Here is a 25,079-nt window from a genome sequence, read left to right on the forward strand (position 1 = left end):
CGGGGGAGTAATGCTTCTATCTATCTGTGCTTTGATTCTTTCCTGGGATTCCAGTAATACATTCCGATGGACATGGGAAGGTTTACTGTAACCTGTGGACTTTTAACTTGACGACGAAACACAGAAATTGCGTCGGAATTCAATACAACAGGCACCATGCCGACTTCTGTCCGGGAGAGTAATGCTACTATCTGTCTGTGCTTTGAATCTTTCCTGGAATTCCAGTAATAGATTCCGATGGACATCGGAAGGCTTACTGTAATTTGTCGACCTTTAACTTGACGATGAAACACAGAAATTGCGTCGGAATTGAATACAACAGGCACCATGCCGACATCTGTCCAGGAGAGTAATGCTTCTATCTGTCTGTGTTTTGATTCTTTCCTGGGATTTCAGTAATAGATTCCGATGGACATGGGAAGGTTTACTGTATCCTGTGGACCTTCAACTTGACGATGAAACACAGAAATTGCGTCGGAATTGTATACGACACGCACCATGCCGACTTCTGTCCGGGAGAGTAATTCTACTAACTGTCTGTGCTTTGATTCTTTCCTGGGATTCCAGTAAAAGATTCCGATGGACATGGGAAAGTTTTCTGTAACCTGTGGACCTTCAACTTGACGATGAAACACAGAAATTGCGTCGGAATTGAATACAACAGGCACCATGCCGACTTCTGTCCGGGAGAGTAATGCTTCTATCTGTCTGTGCTTTGATTGTTTCCTGGGATTCCAGTAATAGTTTACAATAGACATGGGAAGGTTTACTGTAACCTGTGGACCTTCAACTTGACGATGAAACACAGAAATTTCGTCGGAACTGAATACAACAGGCACCATTCCGACTTCTGTCCGGCTGAGGAATGCTTCTATCTGTCTGTGATTTGATTCTTTCCTGGGATTCCAGTAGATGATTCCAATGGACATCGGAAGGTTCACTGTAACCTGTGGACCATCTTGACGATGAAACACAGAAATTGCGTTGGAATTGAATACAACAGGCACCGTGCCGACTTCTGTCCGTTAGAGTAATGCTTCAATCTGTCTGTGCTTTGATTCTTTCCTGGGATACTAGTAATAGATTCCGATGGACATGGGAAAGTTTACTGTAACCTGTGGACCTTCCACTTGACGATGAAACACAGAAATTGCGTCGGAATTGAATACAAGAGGCACCATGCCGACTTCTGTCTGGGAGAGTAATACTTCTAACTGTCTGTGCATTGATTCTTTCCTGGGATTCCAGTAATAGATTCCGATGGACACGGGAAGGTTTACCGTAACCTGTGTACCTTCAACTTGACGATGAAACACAGAAATTGCGTGGGAATTGAATACAATAGGCACCATGCCGGTTTCTGTCCGGGAGAGTAGTGCTACTATCTGTCTGTGCTTTGATTCTTTCTTGGGATTCCAGTAATAGATTCCGATGGACATGGGAAGGTTTACTGTAACCTGAGGACCGTCAACTTGACGATGAAACACAGAATTTTCGTCGGAATTGAATACAACAGGCACCATTCCGACTTCTGTCCCTGAGAGTAATGCTTCTATCTGTCTATGTTATGATGCTCTCCTGGGATTCCAGTAATAGATTCAGATGGACATCGGAAGGCTTACTGTAACTTGTCGACCTTTAACTTGACGATGAAACACAGAAATTGCGTCGGAATTGAATACAACAGGCACCATGCCGACATCTGTCCAGGAGAGTAATGCTTCTATCTGTCTGTGTTTTGATTCTTTCCTGGGATTTCAGTAATAGATTCCGATGGACATGGGAAGGTTTACTGTATCCTGTGGACCTTCAACTTGACGATGAAACACAGAGATTGCGTCGGAATTGAATACAACAGGCACCATGCCGACTTCTGTCCGGGGGAGTAATGCTTCTATCTGTCTGTGCTTTGTTTCTTTCCTGGGATTCCAGTAATACATTCCGATGGACATGGGAAGGTTTATTGTAACCTGTGGACTTTTAACTTGACGATGAAACACAGAAATTGCGTCGGAATTGAATACAACAGGCACCATGTAGACTCCTGTCCGGGAGAGTAATGCTTCAATCTGTCTGTGTTTTGATTCTTTCCTGGGAATCCAGTAATAGATTCCGATGGACATGGGAAGGTTTACTGTAACCTGTGGACCTTCAACTTGATGATGAAACACAGAAATTGCGTCGGAATTGTATACAACACGCACCATGCCGACTTCTGTCCGGGAGAGTAATTCTTCAAACTGTCTGTGCTTTGATTCTTTCCTGGGATTCCAGTAAAAGATTCCGATGGACATGATAAGTTTTTCTGTAACCTGTGGACCTTCAACTTGACGATGAAACACAGAAATTGCGTCGGAACTGAATGCAACAGGCACCATGCCGACTTCTGTCCAGGAGAGTAATGCTTCTATCTGTCTGTGCTTTATTTCTTTCTTGGGATTCCAGTAATAGATTCCGATGGACATGGGAAGGTTTACTGTAACCTGTGGACCTTCAACTTGGCGATGAAACACAGAAATTGCGTCGGAATTGAATACAACAGGCACCATGCCGAATTCTGTCCGGGAGAGTACTGCTTCTATCTGTCTGTGCTTTGATTCTTTCCTGGGATTCCAGTATTAGATTCCGATGGACATGGGAAGGTTTACTGTAACTTGTAGACCTTCAACTTGACGATGAAACACAGAAATTCGCGTCGTAATTTAAAACAACAGGCACCATGCCGACTTCTGTCCGGGACAGTAATGCTTCTATCTGTCTGTGCTTTGATTCTTTCCTGGGAGGCCAGTAATAGATTCCGATGGACATGGGATGGTTTACTGTAACCCGTGGACTTTCAACTTGACGATGAAACACAGAATTTGCGTCGGAATTGAATACAACACTCACCATGCCGACTTCTGTCCGGGAGAGTAATGCTTATAACTGTCTGTGCTTTGATTCTTTCCTGGGAATCCAGTAATAGATTCCGATGGACATCGGAAGGTTTACTATAACCTGTGGACCATCAACTCGACGATGAAACACAGAAATATCGTCGAAACTGAATACAACAGGCACCATGCCGCCTTCTGTCCGGGACAGTAATGCTTCTATTTGTCTGTGCTTTGATTCTTTCCTGGGATTCCAGTAATAGATTCAGATGGACATGGGAAGGTTTACTGTAACCTGTGGACCTTCAACTTGACGATGAAACACAGAAATTGCGTCGGAATTGAATACAACAGGCACCATGCCGACTTCTGTCCGGGAGAGTAATGCTTCTATCTGTCTGTGCTTTGATTGTTTCCTGGGATTCCAGTAATAGTTTCTAATAAACATGGGAAGGTTTACTGTAACCTGTGGACCTTCAACTTGACGATGAAACACAGAAATTTCGTCGGAACTGAATACAACAGGCACCATTCCGACATCTGTCCGGCTGAGTAATGCTTCTATCTGTCTGTGATTTGATTCTATCCTGGGATTCCAGTAGAAGATTCCAATGGACATCGGAAGGTTTACTGTAACCTGTGGACCATCTTGACGATGAAACACAGAAATTGCGTTGGTATTGAATACAACAGGCACCGTGCCGACTTCTGTCCGGGAGAGTAATGCTTCAATCTGTCTGTGCTTTGATTCCTTCCTGGGATTCCAGTAATAGATTCCGATGGACATGGGAAGGTTTACTGTAACGTGAGGATCTTCAACTTGACGACGAAACACAGAAAGTGCGTGGGAATTGAATACAACAGGCACCATGCCGTCTTCTGTCCGGGAGAGCAATGCTTCTACCTGTTGTGATGTTACAAAATAGAAGTGATGTTGCTATTCGATGGAAAGTTGGAAATTGAGATTTAACTAACTGTTTTATCAATCACAATTGGCGTAAGAATCATGGATTGACCATTGTCATAAAATATTGCATTATGAGATGTGAATAGTTTTTACTTGCGGTTTCGCGTGGCTTGAGGCAGTCTCAACTAGCGTGCTATTGATTAAGAAATTGCGTTATCGTCTTTCTAATTACTTCATGATCGTAGATACGATCATACCCGGTTGTGAAGTTATTGTTATGACAAAACAATTTCCTAAGGGACCAGAAAGTTTTTAAGGGCGCAAAAACAACTGTAACATCACACAAAAGAGAAATTCAATATTAAAGCTGATGCAAGAAGACGATAAAACAGTTTTCTTTTTATCAATGTAACACGCACATTGGACTGCTGATCTTGGAGTCTGTAATATTAGCAAAATGCATAATTAAAATGAAAATAATACTGAGGAGATAATAGGAATGAGCACTGCTAAATGATTCAGTATTCCCAGAACAAATATTTATTATAACTAAAACATATATCGTACCTTAAGCTTAATACAACAATGACGGTAGATTTTTATGTCCGTATCATGTCCACTGAGCGCTCTTTTATATAGCCATTGTCCTCTTGAGTCGCTCGTGCTTCGTCACGGTAAGTTACAACAGTTCTTCTTCCTACACTTCACTCAAAACTTAAACATAACACGTATTTATACATTTACTAAAAAATTAGATCAGACTGCCACAGATCTGCGTCCGTCTTACTTCAGAAAAACAGTACAAGTCTTTTTAGCGCTCAAGGCTTCATTTGTTCTCCAGCGAACAAAATAGTGAAGGATTGCACATCTATCCGTATTTCTGTTTATATTGCCGCCCAAAGACGACGAATTACATTATTAGAAAATTCCACCGTCGCTATGCGACGCCTTATTATATATTAATCATTCTTTATAAACAAGTATTTGCCTTCTGGCTGAATTTGCTGTTTTAATTAAGCCAAAAATAGCGAATATCACACTGTCTGTGCTTTGATTCTTTCCTGGGATTCCAGTAATAGATTCCGATGGACATGGGAAAGTTTACCGTAACCTGTGTACCTTCAACTTGACGATGAAACACAGAAATTGCGTGGGAATTGAATACAATAGGCACCATGCCGACTTCTGTCCGGGAGAGTAATGCTACAATCTGTCTGTGCTTTGATTCTTTCCTGGGATTCCAGTGATAGATTCCGATGGACATGAGTAGGTTTACTGTAACCTGAGGACCTTCCGCTTGACGATGAAACACAGAATTTTCGTCGGAATTGAATACAACAGGCACCATGCAGACTTCTGTCCGGGAGAGTAATGCTTCTATGTGTCTATGCTATGATGCTTTCCTGGGATTCCAGTAATAGATTCCGATGGACATGGGAAGGTTTACTGTAACCTGTGAACCTTCAACTTCACGATGAAACACAGATATTGCGTCGGATTTGAATACAACAGGCACCATGCCGACTTATGTCCGGGAGAGTGATGCTTCTATCTGTCTGTGCTTTGATTCTTTCTTGGAATTCCAGTAATAGATTCCGATGGACGTGAGAAGTTTTACTGTAACTTGTAGACCTTCAACTTGACGATGAAACACAGAAATTGCGTCGTAATTCAAAACAACAGACACCATGCCGACTTCTGTCCGGGACAGTAATGCTTCTATCTGTCTGTGCTTTGATTCTTTCCTGGGATTCCAGTAATAGATTCCGATGGACATCAGGAGGTTTATTGTAACTTGTGGACCTTCAACGTGACGATGAAAAACAGAAATTGCGTCGGAATTGAATACAACGGGCACCATGCCGACTTCTGTCCGGGAGAGTAATGCTTCTATCTGTCTGTGCTTTGATTCTTTCCTGGGAGGCCAGTAATAGATTCCGATGGACATGGGATGGTTTACTAATACCCGTGGACTTTCAACTTGACGATGAAACACAGAATTTGCGTCGGAATTGAATACAACACGCACCATACCGACTTCTGTCCGGGACAGTAATGCTTATAACTGTCTGTGCTTTGATTCTTTCCTGGGAATCCAGTAATAGATTCCGATGGACATCGGAAGGTTTACTATAACCTGTGGACCATCAACTCGACGATGAAACACAGAAATATCGTCGAAACTGAATACAACAGGCACCATGCCAACTTCTGTTCGGGAAAGCAATGCTTCTATCTGTCTGTGCTTTGATTCTTTCTTGGGATTCCAGTAATAGATTCCGATGGACATGAGAAGGTTTACTGTAACCTGCGGACATTCAACTTGGCGATGAAACAGAGAAATTGCGTCGGAAGTGAATACAACAGGCACCATGACGCCTTCTGTCCGGGACAGTAATGCTTCTATCTGTCTGTGCTTTGATTCTTTCCTGGGATTCCAGTAATAGATTCAGATGGACATGGGAAGGTTTACTGTAACCTGTGGACCTTCAACCTGACGATGAAACACAGAAATTGCGTCGGAATTGAATACAACAGGCACCATGCCGACTTATGTCCGGGAGAGTGAAGATTCTATCTGTCTGTGCTTTGAGCCTTTCCTGGGAATCCAGTAATAGTTTCCGATGGACATCGAAAGGTTTACTGTAACCTGTGGACCTTTAACTCGACGATGAAACACAGAAATTGCGTCGAAATTGAATACAACATTCACCATGACAACTTCTGTTCGGGAAAGTAATGCTTCTATCTGCCTGTGTTTTGATTCTTTCTTGGGATTCCAGTAATAGATGCCCATGGACATGGGAAAGTTTACTGTAACCTGTGGACCTTCAACTTGACGATGAAACACTGAAATTGCGTCGGAATTGAATACAACAGGCTCAATGCCGACTTTTGTCCGGTAGAGTAATGCTTCTATCTGTCTGTGTATTGATACTATCCTGGGATTCCAGTAATAAATTACGATGGACATCGGAAGGTTTACTGTGACCTGTGGACCTTCAACTTGACGATTAAACACAGAAATTGCGTCGGAATTGAATACAACAGGCACCATGCCGACTTCTGTCCGGGAGAGTAATGCTTCTATCTGTCTGTGCTTTGATTGTTTCCTGGGATTCCAGTAACAGATTCCGATGGACATGGAAGGTTTACTGTAACGTGTGGACCTTCAACTTGACGATGAAACACAGAAATTGCGTCGGAATTGAATACAACAGGCACCATGCCGACTTCTGTCCGGGAGAGTAATGCTTCAATCTGTCTGTGCTTTGATTCTTTCCTGGGATTCCAGTAACAGATTCCGATGGACATGGGAAGGTTTACTGTAACGTGTGGACCTTCAACTTGACGACGAAACACAGAAATTGCGTGGGAATTGAATACAACAGGCACCATGCCGACTTCTGTCCGGGAGAGTAAAGCTACTAACTGTCTGTGCTTTGATTCTTTCCTGGGATTTCACTAATACATTCCGATGAACATGGGAAGGTTTACTGTAACCTGTGGACCTTCAACTTGACGATGAAACACAGAAATTGCGTCGGAACTGATCACAACAGCCACCATGCCGGTTTCTCTCCGGAGAGTAATGCTTCTAACTGTCTGTGCTTTGATTCTTTCCTGAGATTCTAGTAATAGATTCCGATGGACATGAGAAGGTTTACTGTAACCTGTGGACATTTAACTTGGCGATGAAACACAGAAATTGCGTCGGAAGTGAATACAACATGCACCATGCCGACTTCTGTCCGGGAGAGTAATGCTTCTATCTGTCTGTGCTTTGACTCTTTACTGGTGTTCCAGTAATTGATTTCGATGGACATATTAAGGTTTACTGTAACCTGTGGACCGTCAACTTGACAATGAAACACAGAAATTTCGTCGGAATTGAATGCAACAGGCACCATGCCGTCTTCTGTCCGGGAGAGCAATGCTTCTACCTGTCTGTGCTTTGATTCTTTCCTGGCATTCCAGTAATAGATTCCGATGGACATGGGAAGGTTTACCGTAACTTGTGGACCTTCCACTCTACGGTGAAACACAGAAATTGCGTCGGAATTGGATACAACAGGCACCATGCCGACTTCTCTCCGGGAGAGTAATGCTTCTATCTGTCTGTGCTTTAATTCTTTCCTGGGATTCCAGTAATAGATTCCGATGGACATGGGAAGGTTTACTGTAACCTGTGGACCTTCAACTTGACGATGAAACTCAGAAATTTCGTCGGAATTGAATACAACAGGCACCATGCCGACTTATGTTCGGGAGAGTAAAGCTTCTATCTGTCTGTGCATTGATTCTTTCTTGGGATTCCAGTAATAGATTCCGATGGACATCGGAAGGTTTACTGTAACTTGTCGACCTTTAACTTGACGATGAAACACAGAAATTGCGTCGGAATTGAATACAACAGGCACCATGCCGACTTCTGTCCAGGAGAGTAATGCTTCTATCTGTCTGTGTTTTGATTCTTTCCTGGGTTTCCAGTAATAGATTCCGATGGACATGGGAAGGTTTGCTGTAACCTGTGGACCTTCAACTTGACGATGAAACACAGAAATTGCGTCGGAATTGTATACAACACGCACCATGCCGACTTTTGTCCGGGAGAGTAATTCTTCTAACTGTCTTGTGCTTTGATTCTTTCCTGGGATTCCAGTAAAATATTCCGATTTACATGGGAAGGTTTTCTGTAACCTGTGGACGTTGAACTTGACGATGAAACACAGAAATTGCGTCGTAATTGAATACAACAGGCTCCATGCCGACTTCTGTCCGGGAGAGTAATGCTTCTATCTGTCTGTGCTTTGATTCTTTCTTCGCATTCCAGTAATAGATTCCGATGGGCATGGGAAGGCTTCCTGTAACCTGTGGACCTTCAACTTGGCGATGAAACACAGAAATTGCGTCTGAATTGAATCCAACAGGCACCATGCCGACTTCTGTCCGGGACAGTAATGCTTCTATCTGTCTGTGCTTTGATTCTTTCCTGGGATTCCAGTAATAGATTCCGATGGACATCAGATGGTTTACTGTAACTTGTGGACCTTCAACGTGACGATGAAACACAGAAATTGCGTCGGAATTGAATACAACAGGCACCATGCCGACTTCTGTCCGGGAGAGTAATTCTTCCATCTGTCTGTGCTTTGATTCTTTCCTGGGATTCCAGTATTAGATTCCGATGGACATGGGAAGGTTTACTGTAACTTGTTGACCTTCAACTTGACGATGAAACACAGAAATTGCGTCGCAATTCAAAACAACAGGCACCATGCCGACTTCTGTCCGGGACAGTAATGCTTCTATCTGTCTGTGCTTTGATTCTTTCCTGGGATTCCAGTAATAGATTCCGATGGACATCAGAAGGTTTACTGTTCCTTGTGGACCTTCAACGTGACGATGAAACACAGAAATTGCGTCGGAATTGAATACAACAGGCACCATGCCGACTTCTGTCCGGGAGAGTAATGCTTCCATCTGTCTGTGCTTTGATTCTTTCCTGGGAGTCCAGTAATAGATTCCGATGGACATGGGAAGGTTTACTGTAACCCGTGGATCTTCAACTTGACGATGAAACACAGAAATTGCGTCGGAATTGAATACAACACGCACCATGCCGACTTCTGTCCGGGAGAGTAATGCTTCTAACTGTCTGTGCTTTGATGCTTTCCTGGGAATCCAGTAATAGATTCCGATGGACATCAAAAGGTTTACTATCACCTGTGGGCCATCAACTCGACGATGAAACACAGAAATATCGTCGAAACTGAATACAACAGGCACCATGAAAACTTCTGTTCGGGAAAGCAATGCTTCTATCTGTCTGTGCTTTGATTCTTTCTTGGGATCCAGTAATAGATTCCGATGGACATGGGAAGGTTTACTGTAACCTGTGGAACTTCAACTTGACAATGGAACACAGAAATTGCGTCGGAATTGAATACAATAGGCACCGTGCCGGCTTCTGTCCGGGAGAGTAATACTTCTATCTGTCTGTGCATTGATACTTTCCTGGGATTCCAGTAATTGATTTCGATGGACATGTTAAGGTTTACGGTAACCTGTGGACCGTCAACTTGACGATGAAACACAGAAATTTCGTCGGAATTGAATGCAACAGGCACCATGCCGTCTTCTATCCGGGAGAGCAATGCTTCTATCTGTCTGTGCTTTGATTCTTTCCTGGCATCCCAGTAATCGATTCCGATGGACATGGGAAGGTTTACTGTAACCTGTGGACCTTCAACTTGACGATGAAAGACAGAAATTGCGTCGGAATTGAATACAACAGGCACCATGCCGACTTCTGTCCGGGAGAGTAGTGCTTCTATCTGTCTGTGCTTTGATTGTTTCCTGGGATTCCAGTAATAGATTCCGATAGACATGGGAAGGTTTACTGCAACCTGTGGACCTTCAACTTGACGATGAAACACAGAAATTTCGTCGGAACTGAATACAACAGGCACCATCCCGACTGCTGTCCGGCTGAGTAATGCTTCTATCTGTCTGTGATTTCATTCTTTCCTGGGATTCCAGTAGAAGATTCCAATGGACATCGGAAGGTTTACTGTAACCTGTGGACTATCTTGACGATGAAACACAGAAATTGCGTTGGAATTGAATACAACAGGCACCGTGCCGACTTCTATCCGGGAGAGTAATGCTTCAATCTGTCTGTGCTTTGATTGTTTCCTGGGATTCCAGTAATAGATCCCGACGGACATGGGAAGGTTTACTGTAACGTGTGGACCTTCAACTTGACGACGAAACACAGAAATTGCGTCGGAATTCAATACAACAGGCACCATGCCGACTTCTGTCCGGGAGAGTAATGCTTCTATCTGTCTGTGATTTGACTCTTTACAGGGATTCCAGTAATAGATCCCGATGGACATGGGAAGCTTTACTGTAACCTGTGGAACTTCAACTTGACAATGGAACACAGAAATTGCGTCGGAATTGAATACAATAGGCACCATGCCGGCTTCTGTCCGGGAGAGTAATACTTCTATCTGTCTGTGCTTTGATTCTTTCCTGGGATTCCAGTAATTGATTTCGATGGACATGTTAAGGTTTACTGTAACCTGTGGACCGTCAACTTGAGAATGAAACACAGAAATTTCGTCGGAATTGAATGAAACAGGCACCATGCCGTCTTCTGTCCGGGAGAGTAACGCTTCTATCAGTCTGTGCTTTGATTCTTTCCTGGCATTCCAGTAATAGATCCCGATGGACATGGGAAGGTTTACTGTAAACTGTGGACCTTCAACTTGACGATGAAACACAGAAATTTCGTTGGAATTGAATACAACACCCGCCATGCCGATTTCTGTCCGGGAGAGTAATGCTTCTTTCTGTCTGTGCTTTGATTCTTTCCTGGGATTCCGGTAATAGATTCCGATGGACATGGGAAGGTTTACTGTAACCTGTGGTCCTTCAACTTGACGATGAAACACATAAATTGCATTGGAATTGAATACAACGGGCACCATGACGACTTCTGTCCGGGAGAGTAATGCATCTATCTGACTGTGCTTTGATTCTTTCCTGGGATTCCAGTAATAGATTCCGATGGACATGGGAAAGTTTATTGTAACCTGTGGACCTTCAACTTGACGATGAAACACAGAAATTTCGTCGGAATAAAATACAACAGGCACCTTGCCGTCTTCTGTCCGGGAGAGTAATGCTTCTATCTGTCTGTACTTTGATTCTTTTCTGGCAATCCAGTAATGGATTCCGATGGACATGGGAAGGTTTACTGTTACTTGTGGACCTTCAACGTGACGATGGAGCACAGAAATTTCGTTGGAATTGAATACGACAGGCACCATGCCGACTTCTGTCCGGGAGAGTAATGCTTCTATCTGTCTGTGCTTTGATTCCTTCCTGGGATTCCAGTAATAGATTCCGATGGACATGGGAAGGTTTATTGTAACCTGTTTACCTTCGACTTGACGATGAAACACAGAAATTGCGTCGGAATTGAATACAACAGGCACCATGCCGACTTCTGTCCGGAAGAGTAATGCTTCTATCTGTCTGTGCTTTGATTGTATCCTGGGATTCCTGTAATAGATTCCCATAGACATGGGAAGGTTTACTGTAACCTGTGGACCTTCAACTTGACGATGAAACACAGAAATTTCGTCGGAACTGAATACAACAGGCACCATTCCGACTGCTGTCCGGCTGAGTAATGCTTCTATCTGTCTGTGATTTGATTCTTTCCTGGGATTCCAGTAGAAGATTCCAATGGACATCGGAAGGTTTACTGTAACCTGTGGACCATCTTGACGATGAAACACAGAAATTGCGTTGGAATTGAATACAACAGGCACCGTGCCGACTTCTATCCGGGAGAGTGATGCTTCAATCTGTCGGTGCTTTGATTGTTTCCTGGGATTCCAGTAATAGATCCCGATGGACATGGGAAGGTTTACTGTAACGTGTGGACCTTCAACTTGACGACGAAACACAGAAATTGCGTCGGAATTCAATACAACAGGCACCATGCCGACTTCTGTCCGGGAGTGTAATGCTTCTAACTGTCTGTGCTTTGATTCTTTCCTGGGATTCCAGTAATAGATTCCGATGGACATGGGAAGGTCTACCGTAACCTGTGGACTGTCTACTTGACGATGAAACACAGAAATTGCATCGGAATTGAATACAATAGGCACCATGCCGACTTCTGTCCGGGACAGTAAAGCTTCTAACTGTCTGTGCTTTGATTCTTTCCTGGGATTTCAATAATACATTCCGATGAACATGGGAAGGTTTACTGTAACCTGTGGACCTTCGACTTGACGATGAAACACAGAAATTGCGTCGGGACTGCTCACAACAGCCACCATGCCGGTTTCTCTCCGGAGAGTAATGCTTCTAACTGTCTGTGCTTTGATTAATTCCTGGGATTCCAGTAGAAGATTCCGATTGACATGGGATGGTTTAATGTAACCTGTGGACCTTCAACTTGACGATGAAACACAGAAATTGCGTCGGAATTGAATACAACAGGCTTATGCCGACTTCTGTCCGGTAGAGTAATGCTTCTATCTGTCTGTGTATTGATGCTTTCCTGGGATTCCAGTAACAGATTCCGATGGACATCGGAAGGTTTACTGTAACCTGTGGACCTTCAACTTGACGATGAAACGCACAAATTGCATCGGAATTGAGTTCAACAGGCACCATACCGACTTCCCTCCGGGAGAGTAATGATTCTAACTGTCTGTGCTTTGACTCTTTCCTGGGATTCCAGTAATAGATTCCTATGGACATGGGAAGGTTTCCTGTAACCTGTGGACCTTCAACTTGACGATGAAATACAGAAATTGTGTCGGAATTAAATACAACAGGCACCGTGCCGACTTCTGTCCGGGAGAGTAATGCTTCTAACTGTCTGTGCTTTGATTCTTTCCTGAGATTCTAGTAATAGATTCCGATGGACATGGGAGGTTTACTGTAAACTGTGGACCTTCCACTTGACGTTGAAACACAGAAATTGCGTCGGAATTGAATACAAGAGGCACCATGGCGACTTCTGTCCGGGAGAGTAATACTTCTAACAGTCTGTGCTTTGATTCTTTCCTGGGATTCCAGTAACAGATTCCGCTGGACACGGGAAGGTTTACCGTAATCTGTGTACCTTCAACTTGACGATGAAACACAGAAATTGCGTGGGAATAGAATACAAGAGGCACCATGCCGACTTCTGTCCGGGAGAGTAATGCTACCATCTGTCTGTGCTTTGATTCTTTCCTGGGATTCCAGTAATAGATTCCGATGGACATGGGAAGGTTTACTGTAACCTGTGGACCTTCAACTTGACAATGGAACACAGAAATTGCGTCGGAATTGAATACAATAGGCACCATGCCGGCTTCTGTCCGGGAGAGTAATGCTTCTATCTGTCTGTGCTTTGATTCCTTCCTGGGATTCCAGTAATAGATTCCGATGGACATGGGAAGGTTTAATGTAACCTGTTTACCTTCGTCTTGACGATGAAACACAGAAATTGCGTCGGAATTGAATACAACAGGCACCATGCCGACTTCTGTCCGGAAGAGTAATGCTTCTATCTGTCTGTGCTTTGATTGTTTCCTGGGATTCCAGTAATAGATTCCCATAGACATGGGAAGGTTTACTGTAACCTGTGGACCTTCAACTTGACGATAAACACAGAAATGTCGTCGGAACTGAATACAACAGGCACCATTCCGACTTCTGTCCGGCTGAGTAATGCTTCTATCTGTCTGTGAATTGATTCTTTCCTGGGATTCCAGTAGAAGATTCCAATGGACATCGGAAGGTTTACTGTAACCTGTGGACCATCTTGACGATGCAACACAGAAATTGCGTTGGAATTGAATACAACATGCACCGTGCCGACTTCTGTCCGGGAGAGTAATGCTTCAATCTGTCTGTGCTTTGATTGTTTCCTGGGATTCCAGTAATAATTCCGATGGACATGGGAAGGTTTACTGTAACGTGTGGACCTTCAACTTGACGACGAAACACAGAAATTGCGTCGGAATTCAATACAACAGGCACCATGCCGACTTCTGTCCGGGAGAGTAAAGCTTCTAACTGTCTGTGCTTTGATTCTTTCCTGGGATTTCACTAATACATTCCGATGAACATGGGAAGGTTTACTGTAACCTGTGGACCTTCAACTTGACGATGAAACACAGAAATTGCGTCGGGACTGCTCACAACAGCCACCATGACGGTTTCTCTCCTGAGAGTAATGCTTCTAACTGTCTGTGCTTTGATTGTCTCCTGGGATTCCAGTAGAAGATTCCGATTGACATGGGATGGTTTAATGTAACCTGTGGACCTTCAACTGTGACGATGAAACACAGAAATTGCGTCGGAATTGAATACAACAGGCTCAATGCCGACTTCTGTCCGGTAGAGTAATGCTTCTATCTGTCTGTGTATTGATACTTCCCTGGGATTCCAGTAATAGATTCCGATGGACATCGGAAGGTTTACTGTAACCTGTGGACCTTCAACTTGACGATGAAACGCAGAAATTGCATCGGAATTGAGTTCAACAGGCACCATGCCGACTTCTCTCCGGGAGAGTAATGCTTCTAACTGTCTGTGCTTTGACTCTTTCCTGGGATTCCAGTAATAGATTCCGATGGACATGGGAAGGTTTCCTGTAACCTGTGGACCTTCAACTTGACGATGAAACACAGAAATTGTGTCGGAATTAAATACAACAGGCACCGTGCCGACTTCTGTCCGGGAGAGTAATGCTTCTATCTGTCTGTGCTTTGATTCTTTCCTGAGATTCTAGTAATAGATTCCGATGGACATGGGAAGGTGTACTGTAACCTGTGGACCTTCCACTTGACGTTGAAACACAGAAATTGCGTCGGTATTGAATACAAGAGGCACCATGCCGACTTCTGTCCGGGAGAGTAATACTTCTAACTGTCTGTGCATTGATTCTTTCCTGGGATTCCAGTAACAGATTCTGATGGACACGGGAAGGTTTACCGTAACCTGTGTACCTTCAACTTGACGATGAAACACAGAAATTGCGTGGGAATAGAATACAAGAGGCACCATGCCGACTTCTGTCCGGGATAGTAATGCTACTATCTGTCTGTGCTTTGATTCTTTCCTGGGATTCCAGTAACAGATTCCTATGGACATGGGAAGGTTTACTGTAACCTGTGGACCTTCAACTTGACGATGAAACACAGAATATTCGTCGAAATTGAATACAACAGGCACCATGCCGACTTCTGCCCGGGAGAGTAATGCTTCTAACTGTCTGTGCTTTGTTTCTTTCCTGGGATTCCAGTAATACATTCCGATGAACATGGGAGGGTTTACTGTAACCTGTGGACCTTCAACGTGACGATGAAACACAGAAATTGCGTCGGAACTGATTACAACAGCACCATGCCGGTTTCTCTCCGGGAGAGAAATGCTTCTAACTGTCTGTGCTTTGATTCTTTCCTGGGATTCCAGTAGAAGATTCCGATGGACATAGGATGGTTTACTGTAACCTGTGGTCCTTCATCTTGACGATGAAACACAGAAATTGCGTCGGAAATGAATACAACAGGCACCATGCCGACTTCTGTCCGGGAGGGTAATGCTTCTAACTGTCTGTGCTTTGATTCTTTCCTGGGATTTCAGTAATAGATTCAGATAGACATGGGAAGGTTTACTGTAACCTGTGGACCTTCAAAATGACGTAGAAACATAGAAATTGCTTCGAAACCTAATACATCAGTCACCATGCCAACTACTCTCTGGGAAAGAAATTCTTCTAACTGTCTGTGGTTTCGTTTTTTCCTGGGAGTCCAGTAATAGATTCCGATGGACATGGGAAGGTTTACTGTAACCTGTGGATATTCAACTCGACGATGAAGCACAGAAATTGCGTCGGAATTGAATACAACAGGCACCATGCCGACTACTGTCCGGGAGAGTAATGCTTCTAACTGTCTGTGCTTTGACTCTTTCCTGGGATTCCAGTAAAAGATTCCGATGGACATGGAAAAGTTTACTGTAAGCTGTGGACCGTCAATTTCACGATGAAACACAGATATTGCGTCGGAATTGAATACAAAGGCAAATTGCCAACTTCTGTCCGGGAGAGTAATGCTTCTAACTGTCTGAGCTTTGATTCTACCCTGGGATTCCAGTAATAGATTCCGATAGACATGGGAAGGTTTAAAGTAACCTGTGGTCCTTCAACTTGACGATGAAACACAGAAGTTGCGTCGGAACCTAATACAACTGTCACTATGCCGACTATTCTCCAGGAGGAATTGTTTCTAACTGTCTGTGCTTTGATTCTTTCCTGGGAGTCCAGTATGAGATTCCGATGGACATTTGAAGGTTTACTGTAACCTGTGGACCTTCAAATTGACGATGAAACACAGAAATTGCGTCGGAATTGAATACAAGAGGCACCATGCCGACTTCTGTCCTGGAGAGTGATGCTTGTATCTGTCTGTGATCTGATTCTTTCCTGGGATTCCAGTAATAGATTACGATGGACATGGGAACTTTTACTGTAACCTGTGGACCTTCAACTTGACGATGAATAACAGAATATGCGTCGGAATTGAATACAACAGGCATCATGCCCACTTATCTACGGGAGAGTAATGCTTCTAACTGTCTGTGCTTTGATTCTTTCCTGGGATTCCAGTATAACATTCCGATGGACATGGGAAGGTTTACTGTAACCTGTGGACCTTCAACTTGACGATGAAACACAGTAATTGCGTCGAAATTGAATACAACAGGCACCGTGCCGACTTCTGTCCGGGAGAGTAATGGTTCTAACTGTCTGTGCTTTGATTCTTTCCTGGGATTCCAGTAATGGATTTCGATGAACATGGGAAGGTTTACTGTAACCTGTGAACCTTCAACTTGATGAAACAAAGTAATTGCGCCCGAAATGATTACAACAGGCACCATGCCGACTTCTCTCCGGGTGAGTAATGCTTCCAACTGACTGTGCTTTGATTCTTTCCTGAAAATCCAGTAATGGATACCGATGGACATGGGAAGGTTTACTGTAACCTGTAGACCTTCAACTTGACGATGAAACACAGAAATTGCGTCGGAATTGAATACAACAGGCACAATGCCGACTTCTGTCCGGGAGAGTAATGCTTCTAACAGTCAGTATTTTGATTCCTTCCTGGGATTCCAGTAATAGACTCCGATGGACATGGGAAGGTTTACTGTAACCTGTGGACCTTTAACTTGACGATGAAACACAGAAATTGCGTCGGAAAACATTACAATAGGCACCATGCCGACTTCTCTCCGGGAGAGTAATGCTTCTAACTGACTGTGCTTTGATTCTTTCCTGATATTCCAGTAATGGATACCGATGGACATGGGAAGGTTCACTGTAACCTGTGGACCTTCAACTTGACGATGAAACACAGAAATTGCGTCGGAATTGAATACAACAGGCACAATGCCGACATCTGTCCGGAAGAGTATTGCTTCTATCTGTCTGTGCTTTGAATCTTTCCTGGGATTCCAGTAATAGATTCCGATGGATATGGGAAGGTTTACTGTAACCTGTGGACCTTCAACTTGACGATGAAACACAGTAATTGCGTCGGAATTGAATACAACAGGCACCATGCCGACTCCAGTCCGGGAGAGTAATGGATCTAACTGTCTGTGTTTTGACTCTTTCCTGGGATTCCAGTATTGGATTACGATGAACATGGGAAGGTTTACTGTAACCTGTGAACCTTCAACTTGACGATGAAACACAGTAATTGCGTCGGAAATGATTGCAACAGGCACCATGCCGACTTCTCTCCGGGAGAGTAATGCTTCTAACTGACTGTGCTTTGAATCTTTCCTGAAATTCCAGTAATGGAAACCGATCGACATGGGAAGGTTTACTGTAACCTGTGGACCTTCAAATTGACGAAGAAACACAGAAATTGCGTCGGAATTGAATACAACAGGCACAATGCCGACTTCTGTCCGGGAGAGTAATGCTTCGAACTGTCAGTATTATGATTCTTTCCTGGGATTCCAGTAATAGACTCCGATGGACATGGGAAGGTTTACTGTAACCTGTGGACCTTCAACGTGACGATGAAACACAGAAATTGCGTCGGAATTGAATACAACAGTCACCATGCCGACTTCTCTCCGGGAGAGTAACGCTTCTAACTGTCTGTGCTTTATTTCTTTCCTGGGATTCCAGTCATACATTCCGATGAACATGGGAAGGTTTACTGTAACCTGTGGACCTTCAACGTGACGATGAAACACAGAAATTGCGTCGGAACTGATTACAACAGCACCATGCCGGTTTCTCTCTGGGAGAGTAATGCTTCTAACTGTCTGTGCTTTGATTGTTTCCTGGGATTCCAGTAGAAGATTCCGATGGACATGGGATTGTTTACTGTAACCTGTGGACCTTCAACATGACGATGAAACACAGAAATTGCGTCGGAATTGACCCAACAGGCACCAAGCCGACTTCTCTCCGGGAGAGTAATGGTTCTAACTGTCTGATTCTTTCCTGGGATCCAGTAATAGATTCCGATGAACATGGGAAGGTTTACTGTAACCTGTGGGCCTTCAACTTGACGATGAAACACAGTAATTGCGTCGAAAATGATTACAACAGGCACCATGCCGACTTCTCTCCGGGAGAGTAATGCTTCCAACTGACTGTGCTTTGATTTTTTCCTGAAATTCCAGTAATGGATGCCGATTGACATGGGAAGGTTTACTGTAACCTGTGGACCTTCAACTTCACGATGAAACACAGAAATTGCGTCGGAATTGAATACAACAGGCACAATGCCGACTTCTGTCCGGGAGAGTAATGCTTCGAACTGTCAGTATTTTGATTCCTTCCTGGGATTCCAGTAATAGACACCGATGACCATGGGAAGGTTTACTGTAACCTGTGGACCTTGAACTTGACGATGAAACACAGACATTGCGTCGGAATTGAATGCAACAGGCACCATGCCGACCTCTCTCTCGGAGAGTAATGCTAATAACTGCATGTGCTTTGATTCCTTCCTGGGATTCCAGTAATTGATTCCAATGGACATCGGAAGGTTTACTGTGACCTGCGGACCTTCACCTCGACGATGAAACATAGAAATTTCGTCGGAATTGAATACAACAAACACCATGTGGACTTCTGTCCGGGAGAGTAATGCTTCTATCTGTCTGTGCTTTGAATCTTTCTTGGGATTCCAGTAATAGATTCCGATGGATATGGGAAGGTTTACTGTAACGTGTGGACCTTCAACTTGACGATGAAACACAGTAATTGCGTCGGAATTGAATACAACAGGCACCATGCCGACTTCTGTCCCGGAGAGTAATGCTTCTATCTGTCTGTGCTTTAATTCTTTCCTGGTATTCCAGTAATAAATTCCGATGGACATCGGAGAGTTTACTGTAACCGGTGGACCTTCAACTTGACGATGAAACACAGAAATTTCGGCGGAATTGAATACAAAAGGCACCGTGCCGACTTCTGTCCGGGAGAGTAATGCTTCTATCTGTCTGTGCTTTGATTCTTTCTTCGGATTCCAGTTATAGATTCCGATGGACATTTGAAGGTTTACTGTAACCTGTGGACCTTCAACTTGACGTTGAAACACAGAAATTGCGTCGGAATTGAATACAACTGGCTCCATGCCGACTTCTGTCCGGGAGAGTAATGCTTCTATCTGTGTGTGCTTTGATTCCTTCCTGGGATTCCAGTAATAGATTCCGATGGACATGGGAAGATTTACTGTAACCTGAGGACCTTCAACTTGACGATGATACACAGAAATTGCGTCGGAATTGAATACAACAGACAGCATGATGACTTCTGTCCGGGACAGTAATGCTTCTATCTGTCTTTGCTTTGATTCTTTCCTGGGATTCCAGTGATAGGTTACGATGGACTTGGGAAGGTTTACTGTAACCAGTGGATCTTGAACATGACGATGAAACACAGAAATTTCGTCGGAATTGAATACAACAGGCACCATGCCGACTTCTGTCCGGGAGAGCAAAGCTTCTAAGTGTCTGTGCTTTGACTCTTTTCTGGGATTCCAGTAATAGATTCCGATGGACATGGGAAGGTTTACTGTAACCTGTGGACCTTCAACTTGACGATGAAACACAGAAATTTCGTCGGAATTGAATACAACAGGCACACAGTAATTTCATCGGAATTGAATACCACAGGCACCATGCCGACATCGGTCTGTGCTTTGATTCTTTACTGGGATTCCAGTAACCTGTGGACCCACAACTTGGCGATGAAACACAGAAATTGCGTCAGAGTTGAATACAACAGGCACCATGCCGACTTCTGTCCGGGAGAGTAATGCTTCAATCTGTCTGTGCTTTCATTCTTTCCTGGGATTCCAGTAATAGATTCCAATGGACATGGGAAGGTTTACTGTAACCTGTGGACCTTCAACTTGACGATGAAACACAGAAATTGGGTCGGAATTGAATACAACAGGCACAATGTCGACTTCTGTCCGGGAGAGTAATGCTTCTAACTGTCAGTATTTTGATTCCTTCCTGGGATTCCAGTAATAGACTCCGATGGACATGGGAAGGTTTACTGTAACCTGTGGACCTTTAACTTGACGATGAAACACAGAAATTGCGTCGGAAAACATTACAATAGGCACCATGCCGACTTCTCTCCGGGAGAGTAATGCTTCTAACTGACTGTGCTTTGATTATTTCCTGATATTCCAGTAATGGATACCGATGGACATGGGAAGGTTCACTGTAACCTGTGGACCTTCAACTTGACGATGAAACACAGAAATTGCGTCGGAATTGAATACAACAGGCACAATGCCGACATCTGTCCGGAAGAGTATTGCTTCTATCTGTCTGTGCTTTGAATCTTTCCTGGGATTCCAGTAATAGATTCCATTGGATATGGGAAGGTTTACTGTAACCTGTGGACCTTCAACTTGACGATGAAACACAGTAATTGCGTCGGAATTGAATACAACAGGCACCATGCCGACTCCAGTCCGGGAGAGTAATGGATCTAACTGTCTGTTTTTTGACTCTCTCCTGGGATTCCAGTATTGGATTACGATGAACATGGGAAGGTTTACTGTAACCTGTGAACCTTCAACTTGACGATGAAACACAGTAATTGCGTCGGAAATGATTACAACAGGCACCATGCCGACTTCTCTCCGGGAGAGTAATGCTTCTAACTGACTGTGCTTTGAATCTTTCCTGAAATTCCAGTAATGGAAACCGATCGACATGGGAAGGTTTACTGTAACCTGTGGACCTTCAAATTGACGATGAAACACAGAAATTGCGTCGGAATTGAATACAACAGCACAATGCCGACTTCTGTCCGGGAGAGTAATGCTTCGAACTGTCAGTATTATGATTCTTTCCTGGGATTCCAGTAATAGACTCCGATGGACATGGGAAGGTTTACTGTAACCTGTGGACCTTCAACGTGACGATGAAACACAGAAATTGCGTCAGAATTGAATACAACAGTCACCATGCCGACTTCTCTCCGGGAGAGTAATGCTTCTAACTGTCTGTGCTTTGTTTCTTCCCTGGGATTCCAGTAATACATTCCGATGAACATGGGAAGGTTTACTGTAACCTGTGGACCTTCAACGTGACGATGAAACACAGAAATTGCGTCGGAACTGATTACAACAGCACCATGCCGGTTTCTCTCTGGGAGAGTAATGCTTCTAACTGTCTGTGCTTTGATTGTTTCCTGGGATTCCAGTAGAAGATTCCGATGGACATGGGATTGTTTACTGTAACCTGTGGACCTTCAACATGACGATGAAACACAGAAATTGCGTCGGAATTGACCCAACAGGCACCAAGCCGACTTCTCTCCGGGAGAGTAATGGTTCTAACTGTCTGATTCTTTCCTGGGATCCAGTAATAGATTCCGATGAACATGGGAAGGTTTACTGTAACCTGTGGGCCTTCAACTTGACGATGAAACACAGTAATTGCGTCGAAAATGATTACAACAGGCACCATGCCGACTTCTCTCCGGCAGAGTAATGCTTCCAACTGACTGTGCTTTGATTTTTTCCTGAAATTCCAGTAATGGATGCCGATTGACATGGGAAGGTTTACTGTAACTTGTGGACCTTCAACTTCACGATGAAACACAGAAATTGCGTCGGAATTGAATACAACAGGCACAATGCCGACTTCTGTCCGGGAGAGTAATGCTTCGAACTGTCAGTATTTTGATTCCTTCCTGGGATTCCAGTAATAGACACCGATGACCATGGGAAGGTTTACTGTAACCTGTGGACCTTGAACTTGACGATGAAACACAGACATTGCGTCGGAATTGAATGCAACAGGCACCATGCCGACCTCTCTCTCGGAGAGTAATGCTAATAACTGCATGTGCTTTGATTCCTTCCTGGGATTCCAGTAATTGATTCCAATGGACATCGGAAGGTTTACTGTAACCTGCGGACCTTCACCTCGACGATGAAACATAGAAATTTCGTCGGAATTGAATACAACAAACACCATGTGGACTTCTGTCCGGGAGAGTAATGCTTCTATATGTCTGTGCTTTGAATCTTTCTTGGGATTCCAGTAATAGATTCCGATGGATATGGGAAGGTTTACTGCAACGTGTGGACCTTCAACTTGACGATGAAACACAGTAATTGCGTCGGAATTGAATACAACAGGCACCATGCCGACTTCTGTCCCGGAGAGTAATGCTTCTATCTGTCTGTGCTTTAATTCTTTCCTGGTATTCCAGTAATAAATTCCGATGGACATCGGAGAGTTTATTGTAACCTTTGGACCTTCAACTTGACGATGAAACACAGAAATTTCGGAGGAATTGAATACAAAAGGCACCGTGCCGACTTCTGTCCGGGAGAGTAATGCTTCTATCTGTCTGTGCTTTGATTCTTTCTTCGGATTCCAGTTATAGATTCCGATGGACATTTGAAGGTTTACTGTAACCTGTGGACCTTCAACTTGACGTTGAAACACAGAAATTGCGTCGGAATTGAATACAACTGGCTCCATGCCGACTTCTGTCCGGGAGAGTAATGCTTCTATCTGTGTGTGCTTTGATTCTTTCCTGGGATCCCAGTAATACATTCCGATGGACATGGGAAGATTTACTGTAACCTGAGGACCTTCAACTTGACGATGATACACAGAAATTGCGTCGGAATTGAATACAACAGACAGCATGATGACTTCTGTCCGGGACAGTAATGCTTCTATCTCTCTTTGCTTTGATTCTTTCCTGGGATTCCAGTGATAGGTTACGATGGACTTGGGAAGGTTTACTGTAACCGGTGGATCTTGAACATGACGATGAAACACAGAAATTTCGTCGGAATTGAATACCACAGGCACCATGCCGACTTCTGTCCGGGAGAGCAAATCTTCTAAGTTTCTGTGCTTTGACTCTTTTCTGGGATTCCAGTAATAGATTCCGATGGACATGGGAAGGTTTACTGTAACCTGTGGACCTTCAACTTGACGATGAAACACAGAAATTTCGTCGGAATTGAATACAACAGGCACACAGTAATTTCATCGGAATTGAATACCACAGGCACCATGCCGACATCGGTCTGTGCTTTGATTCTTTACTGGGATTCCAGTAACCTGTGGACCCACAACTTGGCGATGAAACACAGAAATTGCGTCAGAGTTGAATACAACAGGCACCATGCCGACTTCTGTCCGGGAGAGTAATGCTTCAATCTTTCTGTGCTTTCATTCTTTCCTGGGATTCCAGTAATAGATTCCAATGGACATGGGAAGGTTTACTGTAACCTGTGGACCTTCACGTTGACGACAAAACACAGAAATTGCGTCGGCATTGAATACAACAGGCACAATGCCGACTTCTGTCCGGGAGAGTAATGCTTATATCTGTCTGTGTATTGATTCTTTCCTGGGATTCCAGTAATAGATTCCGATGGACATCGGAAGGTTTACGGTAACCTGTGGACCTTCAACTCGACGATGAAACACAGAAATTGCGTCGGAATTGAATTCAACAGGCACCATGCCGACTTCTCTCCGGGAGAGTAATGCTTCTATCTATCTGTGCTTTGACTCTTTCCTGGGATTCCAGTAATAGTTTCCCATGGACATGGGAAGGTTTACTGTAACCTGCGGACCTACAACTTGACGATGAAACACAGAAATTGTGTCGGAATTAAATACAACAGGCACCGTGCCGACTTCTGTCGGGGAGAGCAATGCTTCTATTTGTCTGTGCTTTGATTCTTTCCTGGGATTCCAGTAATAGATTCCGATGGACATCGGAAGGTTTACTGTAACCTGTGGACCTTCAACTCGACGATGAAACACAGAAATTGCGTCGGAATTCAATACAACAGGCACCATGCCGACTTCTGTCCGGGAGAGTAATGCTTCTAACTGTCTGTGCTTTGATACTTTCCTGGGATTCCAGTAATAGATTCCGATGGACATGGGAAGGTTAACTGTAACCTGTGGACCGTCAACTTGACGATGAAACACAGAAATTGCGTCGGAATTGAATACAACAGGCACAATGCCGACTTCTGTCCGGGAGAGTAATGCTTCGAACTGTCAGTATTTTGATTCCTTCCTGGGATTCCAGTAACAGACACCGATGACCATGGGAAGGTTCACTGTAACCTGTGGACCTTGAACTTGACGATGAAACACAGACATTGCGTCGGAATTGAATGCAACAGGCACCATGCCGACCTCTCTCTCGGAGAGTAATGCTAATAACT

Source organism: Schistocerca piceifrons, chromosome 4, assembly GCF_021461385.2.
Source record: "Schistocerca piceifrons isolate TAMUIC-IGC-003096 chromosome 4, iqSchPice1.1, whole genome shotgun sequence".
Lineage (NCBI taxonomy): Eukaryota > Metazoa > Arthropoda > Insecta > Orthoptera > Acrididae > Schistocerca > Schistocerca piceifrons.